Genomic DNA, 14512 nt, shown 5'->3' on the forward strand with positions numbered 1-14512 from the left:
ACTCCGCCAGAGCAAAAAACTCAAGAAACTGTTTGTAAAATGATGGTAATATTTGCCAAAGTATTTAATTATAAATATGAATTTATTGTTGTTACTACAAAAAATACTGGATGTCCCAGTTGGGCATACTTGAGACATGTTTACACTGAAACAAATTTTGCTGTTTATATGAAATTCAAATTTAATTGCACAACCTATATTTTTGTTGGCTAATTATGGCAAATCTAATTTCATAACTAACAAATATTACAAATCATAAAGAACCTTAATTTACATTAAAACATTAATGGATTATATTGAATAGCTTCAACTTTTATAAACTCAAATGTTTTTCAATTATACATTTCAAAGGTTTTTATAAATCTAATGAAAAAATAAATTCTAAATCAGTGTTCCACTCTCATTCACAGCAAAAGTCACAGAAGGTAGTTTTGGCATGGTTTATACCCCTCAGAAAGAGATACAATTAAAAAACACAGAAACATATACACATATGTATATATGAATATGAATGTGTATAAATATGTGTATATGTACATTCAAAACACATAATTGAGCTAAAGCAACAAAATGAATGTCTCCACAGACCAGAAATGGAAAAGACATTCTAAATTTCAATGGGAGAGAGATCAATATCATCTATGCCTCACATCTGGAATCTGGGTTTGGCCCTTGATATGTAGGCACTGAAAGTGCTGTATGAAAGCAAGGAAGAAGCATGAAACATAAGAAAACACAACGTTCCAACTCACTGGAAGTCAGAAACATGCAAATTAAAACATCAAGGACAACCTAAATGTCCATCAACAGAGGAATGGATAAGGAAGATGTGATATATATATATATATATATATATATATATATACAATGGAATATTATTCAGTCATAAAAAAACAATGAAATAATGCCATTTGTAGTAACATGGATGGAACTAAAGATTATCATACTGAATGAAGTAAACCAGACAAAGACAAATATCATATTGATATTGCTTATTTGTGGAATCTAAAAAAAATGGTACAAATGAATGTATATATAAAACAGAAATAGACCCACAGACTTTGAAAACAAACTTATGATTACCAAAGGGGAAAGGGTGGGGGGAGGGATAAATTAGAATTTTGCGATTAACACATACACACTACTGTATGTAAAATACATATACAATGAGGACCTACCGTATAGTACAGGGAACTATCCTCAATATTTTCTAATAACCTATAAGGAAAAATAATCTGAAAAAGAATAGCTATATATATATATATATATATATATATATATATATATGTGTGTGTGTGTGTGTGTGTGTGTGTGTGTGTGTGTATAACTGAATTAAACTGAATTACTTTGCTGAGCCCTCGAAACTGACACAACATTGTAAAACAACTATACTTCAATTAAAGAAAAAAAGAAAGAAATTTCAGACCAGAGTTTATCTAAAGACAAGAAGTGCCTTTAGCAGATTGTTTCATAAAAAATAAAATAAAATAAAATACAGTGGTGACTATATGCATTTTTTTTAAATCCACCCTTTCCTTATTATTTTCTGTCACTGAATAAAAAGCTGCTTTCTGAAACAAACAAAACATAATGATATTTCTTCCCCTTGATATGGGAAAAATTTTTAAATGACAATATTAAGTGTTGGGAATGATGTAGAACAAAAGCAACTCCCATGTGCTGTTGATCTAGCTGAATTAAGAAGATGACTGAGAAGGTAATTTAGCAATACCTAGTGTTATTTGAAACTATGCAAACTCTTTGATCCATTTCCTTATGGTAAGATACCTGTAATAGTTTTGCACAACAACTTTTGCTGGGTGGTAGGTAAATGGGTTTATGTTATAATATTTTAAAACTTTTTTGAATCCTTGAATTGTTTGATAATATTATTGAAAGTAAGGTAAATTAAAAGAGGATATTTTTGAACAACTACTGGAGGAAAATTCCTCTAAATCTAACTACATTTATTTCCAGAACAAAGGGAAGTTACAGACAATTGAGCATATTGTGGGAAAAGTATTTTCAATCTAGAATTCTAAGCAATAAATTATACTTACTATATAGGATGAGTACAAGTACACATTATCATATATCATTTATAGGATATTATTTGTAATATCACATATTAAGAATTTTACCCAGGAAGACAATGAATGCTGTGCACTAGTAAAACAAGGATGTAAAAGTCGGGAAGGGGAGGACCTTCAAGATGGCAGAGGAGTAGGATGTGGAGATCACCTTCCTCCCTATAGATACATCAAAAATACATCTACATGTGGAAGAACTCCTACAGAAAATCTACTGAACCATGGCAGAAGACCTCAGACTTCCCAAAAGGTAAGAAAATCTCCAGGTGCCTGGACACCTTCAGGCGACCTATACACAGAGGTGGAGCCATATACAAAGCTGAACCCCAGGAGCTGTGTGAACAAATAAGAGAAAGGGAAATTTCTCCATGCACCCTCAGGAGCAGCAGATTAAATCTCCACAATAAACTTGATGTACTCTGCATCTGTGGAATACCTAACTAGACAATGAATCATCCCAAAATTGAGGCCATGGACTTTGGGAGCAAGTATTGACTTGGGGTTTCCTGTATGCTACAGACTAGTTTCTGATTTTTATGCTTATCTTACTATAGTTTTTAGTGCTTTTTATCATTGGTGGATTTGTATATTGGTTTGATTGCACTAATCTTATTTTAATTAATTTTTTTATTTTAATACTTCTTTTATTTTAATAAATTTATTTTATTATTATTTTTTTTCTTTCATTTTTCTTCCTTTTCTTCTGAGCTGTGTGACTGACAGGATCTTGGCACTCTGGCCAGGTGTCAGGTCAGAGCATCTGTGGTGGGAGAGCCGAGTACAGGACATTATACTAGCAGACACCTCCCGGCCCCAAGTAATATCAATTGGCGAGAGCTCTCCCAGAGATCTCCGTTTCAACACTTAGTGCCAGATCTACTCAATGACCAGCAAGTTCCAGTGCTGGACACCCCATGTCAGAAAACTAGAAAGACAGGAACACAACATCATCCATTAGCAGAGAGACTGCTTAAAATCATACCAAGGTCACAGACATCACAAAACAAACCACTGGACACATTCCTGCTCACAAGAAAAACAAGATGCAACTTCATGCACCAGAACACAGGCACATGTTCCCTCCAACAGGAAACCTACATAACACACTGAACCAACCTTACCCACTGGGGACAGACACAAAAAACAATGGGAACTACAAACCTGAAGCCTGTGAAAAGGAGAACCCAAACACAGTAAGTTAAGCAAAATGAGAAGACAGAGAAATATGCACAAGATGAAGGAGTAAGGTAACAACCCACCAGACCAAACAAATGAAGAGGAAATAGGCAGTCTACCTGAAAAATAACTCAGAGTAATGATAGTAAAGATGATCCAAAATCTTGTAAATAGAATGGAGAAAATACAAGAAACATTTAACAAGGACCGAGAAGAACTAAAAAGCAAACAAACAATGATGATGAACAAATAAATGAAATTAAAAATTCTCTAGAAGGAATCAATAGCTGAATAACTGAGGCAGAAGAATGTATAAGTGACCTGGAAGATAAAAGAGTGGAAATAACTACCATGGAGGAAAATAAAGAAAAAAGATTGAAAATAATTGAGGAAAGACTCAGAGACGTCTGGAACAACATTAAACACACCAACATTTGAATTATAGGGATCCCAGAGGAAGAAAAGAAAAAGAAAAGGTCTGAGAAAATATTTGAAGAGATCATAGTCGAAAACTCCCCTAATATGGGAAACGAAATAGTCAAGTCCAGGAAGAACAGAGAGTCCCATACAGGAAAAATCGAAGAAGAAACACACCAAGACACATATTAATGAAACTATCAAAAAATTAAATATGAAGAAAAAATATTAAAAGCAGCAAGGGAAAAGCAAGAAATAATATACAAGGTAATCCCTATAAGGTGAACAGCTGATCTTTCAGCAGAAACTCCGCTAGACAGAAGAGAGTGGCAAGACATATTTAAAATGATGAAAGGAAAAAACCTACAACCAAGAGTACTCTACCCAGCAAGGATCTCATTCAGATTTGACAGAGAAATTAAAACATTTACATACAAGAAAAAGCTAAGAGAAGTCAACACCAGCAAACCAGCTTTACAACAAAGGTTAAAGCAACTTATCTAGGCAGGAAACACAGGAAAAGGAAAGGAACTACATGACAAACCCAAAACAATTAATAAATAGTAAATAGGAACATACATATCAATAATTACCTTAAATGTAAATGGACTAAATGCTCCAACCAAAAGACATAGACTGGCTGAATGGATACATAAACAAAACCCATATATGTGCTATCTGTGAGAGAACCACTTCAGACCTAGGTACACATACTGACTGAAAGTGAGGGGATGGAAAATGTTATTGCATGCATATGGAAATCAAAAGAAAGATGGAGTAGCAATTCTCATAACAGAAAAAGTAGACTTTAAAAAGAAAGACTATTACAAGAGACAAAGAAGGGCACTACATAATGATCAAGAGATCAATCCAAGAAGATATAACAATTGTAAATATTTATACATGCAAAATAAGAGCACCACAATACATAAGGCAAATGCTAGCAGTCATAAAAGGGGAACATGACAGTAACACAATAATAGAAGGGGACTTTAACACCCCATTTTCACCAATGGTCAGATCCTCCAAAATAAAAATCAACAAGGAAACACAAGCTTTAAATGATGCATTAACCAAGATGGACTTAATAGATATTGAAAGGGCATTCCACCCAAAAAAATCAGAATACACCTTATTTTCTAGTGCTCATGGAACATTCTCTGGGATAGATCATATCTTGGGTCACAGATCAAGCCTTGGTAAATTTAAGAGCATTAAAATTGTATCACATATATTTTCTGACCACAATACTATGAGACTAGATATCAATTACAGGAAAAAACTGTAAAAAATAAAAAACACATGGAGGCTAAACAATACAATACTTAATAACGAAGTGATCACTAAAGAAATCAAAAAGGAAACTAAAAAATACTTAGAAACAATGACAGTGAAAACAAGAAGACCCAAAACCTATGGGATGCAGCAAAAGAAGTTCTAAGAGGGAAGTTTATGGCAATACAAACCTACCTCAAGAAACAAGAAACATCTCAAATAAACAACCTAACCTTATACCTAAAGTAATTAAAGAAAGAAGAACAACAAAAACAACAACAACAAAAAACACACACCAAAGTCAGCAGAATGAAAGAAATCATTAAGATCAGATCAGAAATAAATGAAAAAGAAATAATGGAAATGATAGCAAATCAATAAAAATAAAAGCTGGTTCTTAGAGAAGATAAACAAAATTGATAAACCATTAGCCATACTCATCAATTAAAAAAAGGGAGAAGACTCAAATAAACAGAATTAGACATGAAAAAGGAGAAGTAACAACTTACACATCAGGGATACAAAGGATCATAAGAGATTACTACAAGCAACACTATGTCAATAAAATGGAGAACTTGGAAGAAATTGACAAATTCTTAAAAAGCACAACCTTCTGAGACTGAATCAGATAGAAATAGAAAATATAAACATATTAATCTCAAGCACTGAATTTGAAACTGTGATGAAATATTTTCCAAAAAACAAAAACCCAGGATCAGATGGCTTCACAGGAGTATTCTATCAAACATTTAGAGAAGAGCTAACCCCTATCCTTCTCAAACTCTTCCAAAATATAGCAAAGGGAGGAAAACTTCTAACATCATTCTGTGAGGCCACCACCACCCTGATACCAAAACCAGACAAAGATGTCACGAAGATAGAACACTACAGGACAATATCACTGATGAACATATATACAAAAATCCTCAACAAAATACTAACAAACAGAATCCAATAGCACATTAAAAGGAACATACAAATCAATGCAAATCAATCAATGTGATACACCATATTAAAAAACTGAAAGATGAAAACCATATGATTATCTCAATATATGCAGAGAAAGCTTTCGACAAAATTTAAAACCCATTTATTATACAAATCGTCCAGAAAGTAGGCATAGAGGGAACTTTCATCTACCTAATATAGGCTATATATGACAAACCCACAGCCAACCTTGTTCTCAATGGTGAAAAAGTGAAACATTTTCCTCTAAGATAAGGAATAAGACAAGGTTGCCCACTCTCACTGCTATTATTCAACATAGTTTTGGAAGTTTTAGCCATAACAATCACAGAAGAAAAAGGAATCCAAATTGGAAAAGAAGAAGTAAAACTATCACTGTTTGCAGATGACATGATACTATGCATAGAGAATCCTAAAGACATTATCAGAAAACTACTAGAGATAATGAATGAATTTGGTAAAGTAGTAGGATACAAAATTAATGCACAGAAATCTCTTGCATTCCTATAAACTAATGATGAAAAATCTGAAAGAGAAAGTAAGGAAACTCTCCCATTTACTATTGCAACAAAACGAATAAAACACCTAGGAATAAACCTACATAAGAAGACAAAACACCTGTATGTAGAATACTATAAGACACTGATGAAAGAAATTAAAGATGATACAAAAAGACAGAGAGATATACGATGTTCTTCGATTAGAAGAATCAACATTGTGAAAATGACTATACTACTAAAAGCAACCTACAAATTCAATGCAATCATTATGAAACTACCAATGACATTTTTCCCAGAACTAGAAAAATAATTTTATCAATTTGAATGAAAAAAAAAAAGAGACCTTGAATAGCCAAAGCAATCCTGAGAGTGAAAAATGGAGCTGGAGGAATCAGGCTACCTGACTACACTACAAAGCTACAGTAATCAAGACAGTATAGTACTGGCACAAAAACAGAAATATAGATCAATGGAATAGGATAGAAAACCCAGAGATAAACCCATGCATATACTGTCATCTTACATTTGATAAAGGAGGCAAGAATATACAGTGGAGAAAAGCTGCCTCTTCAATAAATGGTGCTGAGAATACTGGACAGACACATGTAAAGGAATGAACTTAGAACACTCTCTAAGACCATAAACAAAAATAAACTCAAAATGGATTAAAGACCTAAATGTAAGGACAGATACTATAAAACTCTTAGAGGAAAACATAGGCAAAACACTCTATGACATTAATCACAGCAAGATCCTTTTTGACCCGCATTCTAGAGAAATGGAAAGAAAAACAAAAATAAACAAATGAGACCTAATGAAACTTAAAAGCATTTGCACAGCAAAGGAAACCATAAACAAGATGAAAAGACAACCCTCAAAATGGGAGAAAATATTTGCAAATGAAGCAACTGACAATGGATTAATCTCCAAAATATACAAGCCACACATACAGCTCAATATCAAAAAAAAACAAACAACCTAATCCAAAAGTGGGCAGGAAACCTAAATAGACATTTCTCCAAAGAAGATATACAGATTGTCAAGAAACACATGAAAGGATGCTCAACATCACTAATCATTAAAGAAATGCAAATCAAAAGTACAATGAGATATAACCTCACACTGGTCAGAAAGGCCTTCATCAAAAAATCTACGAACAATAAATGCTGGAGAGGGTGTGGAGAAAAGGGAACCCTCTTGCACTGTTGGTGGGAATGTAAATTGACACAGCCACTATGGAGAACAGTATGGAGGTTTCTTAAAAAACTACAAATAGAACTATCATAAAACCCAGCAACCCCACTACTGGGCATATACCCTTAGAAAACCATAATTCAATAAGTGTTATGTACCACAATGTTTATTTCAGTGGTATTTACAGGAGCCAGGACACGGAAGCAACCTAAGTGTCCATCAACAGATGACTGGATAAAAAGATGTGGCACATATATAGAATGGAATATTACTCAGCCATAAAAAGAAATGAAATTGAGTTATTTGTAGTGAGGTGAATGGACCTAGAGTCTGTCATACAGAGTGAAGTAAATCAGAAAGAGAAAAAAAACAAAACAAAACATATGCTAACACATATATATGGAATCTAAAAAATAAACCAAAAGCTTCTGAAGACCATAGGGTCAGAACAAGATAAAGACACAGACATAGAGAGTGGACTTGTGGACACGGGGAGGGGTAAGAGTAAGTTGAGATGAAGTGAGAGAGTAGCATTGACATATATACACTACCAAATGTAAGATAGATAGTTACTGCGAAGCAGCCACATAGCACAGGGAGATCAGCTTGGTGTTTTGTGACCACCTAGAGCGGTGGGATAGGGAGGGTGGGAAGGAGACACAAGAGAGAGGGGATACAGTGATATATGTAGACGTATAGCTGATTCACTTTAGTTATGCAGTAGATACTTTAGTTGTACAGCAGAAACTAACACAACATTGTAAAGAAATTATACTCCAATTAAGATGTTAAAAAAAATATACATAAATAAAAGTCAGGAAGGAGCAAGATTTGGAAGTGCAGAAAGCAGGATATCCAACATAGGTGATAAGTGAAGTAAAATCTTAGGATGACAGTATCAGAAAAGTCCTAACGTAAGATTTGTGTAGTGAGCATAGTTAACACAGAGTCTAAATTAGAAAAAAGGAAGTCAGAGAGCTCTATCAGTGATGCTTCTAGAAAAAAGAAAATGTAATTAATAGATAACAAAATGCAGTTAATTGTTTTAAAATTTTGTCAGGACATTGGAGTCAAATGATTAAGAAAGCACAGAAACCCAAGGCCACATAATTTTAAAGAATTTAAAATTAATTATGAAAATTATACAATGAAGGTTTATCTATATGCAAAATTTATATATAAAGATGTTGACACTGAACACTGTTTTATCCCAAAAAATGTGATAAAATCTTAAGGGAATTTGGGAATATGTTTCCATACTACAAAAACCTGAAATGCAATGATTTATAATAGAAGAGGAAAGCACAAATTTTTAGAGTAATAAAAAAAGCCTCTTTCCTTAAGAAATATTGAGTGAATATTAGAAGAATGAATTTGAAATTTGAAAAGTAATTTCCTCAGGGCCACAGAATCATGCTTAGGAAAGGATAGGCAGGAAACTATCATAATTTGTCATATATTTGTAATATTTAAACATAATCATTCCTTGTATTACTTTGAGGAAAAGAGAATTGATTGAATCTAACAAACTGCACAACCTTTACAGAGAGTATTATAAAACATTTTTTTAATATATATAAGGGAGACCAGAATTAATAGAGAAATAAGATTTTTATTGAATGGTGGTTACTGCTAAGCAGCATATTCACAAAATGAATACAGTAAATCAAAATAAATGAACCAGTTACAGTACCAATGGGAATAAGCTTAAAAGCATAAGGGTAGGTGTAAAATGCAAGGTGCAAACTTAATCTATGTTATCTTTATTACAATTTGAAGAACTGTGAAAAGTACTAAATGTTTTTGAATACTGACATATATAATAGTAGCCTCAAAATATGTTTAAGAATTGTAAAAACTTTGTACAACATACTGATTGGCTTATGGTAAAATAGAAAGAAAAGAAATTGAGCAGAGAATCCATGGGGTTATATGGATAATAATAATACATAATGATAATAAATAATAAATAATTTTAATAATAAAGAACTAAATATTATAATTTGACAGAATTGAGACCTATGGTTCAGGTATTTTTAGTATATGATTATTATATTTTTCTATAAGGTTAAAATATTTAAAAAGTTAAAAACACTATTATATATGTATATACACTAAATTAAACATATTTATATTTATATTAATATATAAATATATATTGACTGGGTGCAAACAACACCCTAGGCAAAGTGTTACATGCTTAGCATATACATCTCTTTTAAACCTCTTGGTAAGTTAATTTGAAGACAATGAAATCAAAAATTAAAAATAATAAAATTATCCTACCAATTAAGTGGTAAATATGGAATTCAATTAGATTTCCTATGACATCAACACCTACATATTTCTACTCTGTTCTATTGTCTTATAGTCCAAAATAGGGCAAATATACAGTACCCCCAATTCCTGGTCTAAGATTTCTCAATTTCTAAATAAAGAAAGAAGAGGACCAGTACACAACTATTAGAATGACCAAAATCCAAAACACACACAAGATAAAATGCTAGAAGGGATGTGGAGCAACAGGAACTCTCATTCATCTCTGATTGGAATGCAAAACGGTGCAGTTACTTTGGAAGACAGTTTGGTGGTTTAAAAACTAAATGTACTCTTAAAATATGTTCCAGCAAAGGTAAGAAGAAGAAAATTGGACACACACATACAGATTTGTAAAGAAAGGGGACAATGTGAAGACATACTGGGAGGAGATGGCCATGTGGTAATGATGGCAGAGTGATGCACTTACAAGGAAAACGAAGAATTGCCAGCCAACACCAGAAGCTCTAGAGGCAAGGAAGTATTCTCCTCTGCACGTTTCAGAGGGAGCATGGTCCTGCCAACACCTTGATATCAAATTTTGTAGCTTTTAGACTGGTGAGGCAATAAATTTCTATTGTTTTAAGCCACCCAGTTGGTGGTACTTTGTAACAGGCGGCTCTAGAAGTGTAAATTATACACAAAAGGATAAAAGACAGGATATGATGTGAATGGGGCAGTAATGTATAGTGGAGAATGGGACAGGGTAAATGGGCACAAATTAATGCTGCCTAAAATTTGTTCAAAAGGGCATAGTTACCTATGGGAGTTGGTGTATAGAAGGTGGTAGTCATAGTGTATGACACACAAATTAAAAATTTTGGAGCAGGGACCATCATTAATGATGACAAACTCAGGGCATTGAGAGTGAGTACTAGTTGGGAAGAAAGGAATATGTTAATGTTAATGAAATAGGTTATAATGATAAGAAGGGGAGAATAGAGCAAATGTCAGTGGTCCTTATGTTAAAGATTTTACTGATACATGTGGATGACTGGAAATTGTAAATATTATTCATTTGGAAAGAATAAGGTTCAGTATATTTTGATACTACGTGCTTCACAAGAACTATAGTTTATGAAGTAAGAAATAAGATAAATTATATGGGGACAAGAGTAGTGAGTATCTGAAGGCATTGCCTGACAGGGTATTGCAAAGAGGCAGTCACAAGTAAATTGCAGGAGAACCTGTGTCTTCTGAAGATGGCAAGTCTTCAGTTAACTCAAGGAATTTAAGGGAATATTAGAGGACTTACTTGAGGAGAGGAATTTGGTGATGCTAGACCTTGAGTTTCAGGGGCCACTGTGGAATGATTTGGAAAATTCTGAAGAATTGGAGACTGGATATGAGCAAAACAGAATGTGGATATGACAATAGCTACTGGTGACTTTGGAAGCTTTCCCTTTTGTGTACGATTGAGTCTTCTATGTCTTGACAGTTTTACTTCAAGTCATTTCATACAAGAGATTGAATCAAAAGAATAATCATTAATCCAGAATATTTACTTGGATGTAATAGGTCATGTGGGTTATTGTATCTTCTTCAATCAGAGATAATATTGATAAAGAGAATGTATGCCTCTGGATACAATTTAGTCACTAGAAACATGAGTTACTTATATTGACCTCTCCTTCACAGCATGGTTCGGAAGCCTGAGGGAATAGGGAGCTATAAACCCTGAGGGTTTATTTGTTGAAAGAGTCAGATTCCTAAGAGAAACAAGAGATGTCCACATAGAACCTCGTGCTTAATGTGTGTTGACCATAAATCTCTTTGAGATGCCTTCCCAATACCTACTTAATATAGACACTCAAAATTTCACATACTCTTGTTCAAAGCAGATGATTACAAATGTTTGTAAGATCATTTAATCAATATCTCAAGACAACTGCCTTGCCGCCACCACACACACACACACACACACACACACAAACATGATTTAATTTCCAGGTCCTAGAGCAGCATCTAGTTTTTGCTGGGCAGATTTCTCTTAATAAATGAATAAAACATGTCATGAAGAGATCATTCATGCACTTGAAAGTATACTATATAGATCTGGAGGATTCAGAGTCTTCATTTATTTTGGTAGATAGTTGGTATGAAGGTCATTATAAATGAAGATAAATAGGAAGGTGATATGATTTGGGGAAGAGGTTGTTTGTTAAACAGACAGTGGAGCTTCGAAGCTGAATATTTAAATATGTAATAGTAGAAAGAAAGGGAGAACAGATATAGAGAACAATGGAAATGCTGATAGATTCCATATTAGATAACTTAGAACTCTGACACTATAGGTCTAGAACTTTGACTTTTTGATCTTCAGTTTTGGGAACTCTGAAGTGCACATTATATTGATTTATTGGCTGGTTGCAATGAGAATTAGAGATTGCAGGAATCCTGAGACCTAGCTTATTATTGAGTGGTTTCCAAAAATATCAGAAAGCTTGCTAACTAAATCAAACAGACACAATTAGTAGAGATCAATCACTGGCTTACTTGACACAAAAGGCCACAATCAATAAGTATAACAAAGTTTTTCTCAAGAATATTAGAAGCTTTTTATCTAATAAGATAGAAATATATAGTTGGTCTTAATTGATGAACATGAGAATAGATTAAAGACAAACTAAAAAGAAATAGACAAATATATATATATACATATATAGAAAGATACATACATACATAGAAAATTTTACTCATATATATTATCTATATATATGTATATGAATATATTACCTTTATACATACTATGTATATTCACTCAACCACTTTTGACTTCAAGCAATTTTTGTTTTCTCTGCTATGCATCCACTGGTTCATGTAAAATTCATAATTAAACTTCATGACTAAAGAAGTAAGATTTTAAGACTTTTGTAAAACAACGAGTACACTATCCTTCTAGATTTATGTGATCCCCTCCAATACATACACATGATTCTTTCACATCAAGTTAAGTAGAAATTCTTTTATGGAATATCTTTACTGAGTCTTTCCAAATAATTTGACGTATTTTTAATAGAAGTAACAACTCTGCTTTATTATCATATTTTGTTTTTTAAACAAGATTTAACTAAATTATAGCATTTCAATAACACATTAAAATGAGATAAACTAATTTGGGAACAAATAACTGACATCTGATGATCATGTAGATTAATTACAGGAAACAAAAATGTATGGACAGAGAACCAGAGAGGAGCTTCAAGATGGTGGAAGAGTAAGATGTGGACATCACATTCCTCCCCAAAAATACATCAGAAATACATCTACATGTGGAACTCCTACAGAACACCTACTGAATGCTGGACGAAGACTCCGGACCTCCCAAAAGGTAAGAAACTCTCCACTTACCTGGGTAAGGCAAAATTGAAGAAGAAAAAAAAAAAAAAAAAAACAGAGACAAAAGAATAGGGATGAGACCTGCACCAGTTGGAGGGATCTGTGAAGGAGGAAAGTTTTCCACACACTAGGAGCCCCTGCGTGGGCAGAGACTGTGGGTGGCGGAGGGGGGGAAGCTTCGGAACCGTGGAGGAGAGCGGAGCAACAGGGGTGCGGAAGGCAAAGCAGAGAGATTCCTGCAGAGATGATCAGTGCCGAGCAGCACTCACCAGCCCGAGAGGCTTGTATGTTCACTCATCAGGACGGATGGGGGTGGGGAACTGAGGCTAGGGACTTTGGAGATCAGATACCAGGGAGAAGACTGTGGTTGGCTGTGTAAACACAGACTAAAGGGACTAGTGTGCCACAGCTAGCCAGGAGGGAGTCTGGAACAGTCTGGAGCTGCTGAAGAGGCAAAATACTTTTTCTTGCCTATTTGTTTCCTGGTGAGTGAGGACAAGGGATTAAGAGCACCACTTAAAGGATCTCCAGAGATGGGCGTGAGCCGCGGTTAACAGCGCGGACCCCAGTGACTGGCATGAGATGCTAAGGCTGCTGCTGCCACCACCAAGAAGCCTGTGTGCGAGCACAGGTCACTCTCCACACCCCACAGCCCACCACTGCCAGGGTCCCAGGATCCAGGGAAAACTTCCCGGGAGAACGCATGGCACACCTTAGGCTGTGCAACGTCCTGCCGGCCTCTGCCACTGCAGGCTGACCTCGCATCCATACTCCTCCTTCCTCCCGGCATGAGTGAGCCAGAGGCCTGGAATCAGCTGCTCCTTTAACCACGTCCTGTCTGAGTGGAGAACAGATGCCCTCAGGCAACTTACATGTTGAGGCAGGTAAAAATCCAAAGCTGAACCCCTGGAGCTGTGTGAACAAAGAAGAGAAAGGGAAATTTCTCCCAGCAGTCTCAGGAGCAGTGGATTAAATCTCCACAATCAACTGGATGTGCCCTGCATCTGTGGAATACCTGAATAGACAACGAATCATCCCAAATTGAGGAGGTGCACTTTGGGAGCAGCGATATATATATTTTTTTCCTTTTTTTTTTTCTTTTTGGGAGTGTGTATGTGTATACTTCTGTGTGTGACTTTGTCTGTATAGCTTTGCTTATACCATTTGTCCTAGGTTTCTCTCTGTTCTTTTTTGTTTGTCTGTTTGTTTTTTTTTACTTAAAAAATGTTTTTTTCTTAA

This window comes from Mesoplodon bidens (assembly GCF_964165515.1).
Source record: "Mesoplodon bidens genome assembly, chromosome: 17".
NCBI classification, from domain to species: domain Eukaryota; kingdom Metazoa; phylum Chordata; class Mammalia; order Artiodactyla; family Ziphiidae; genus Mesoplodon; species Mesoplodon bidens.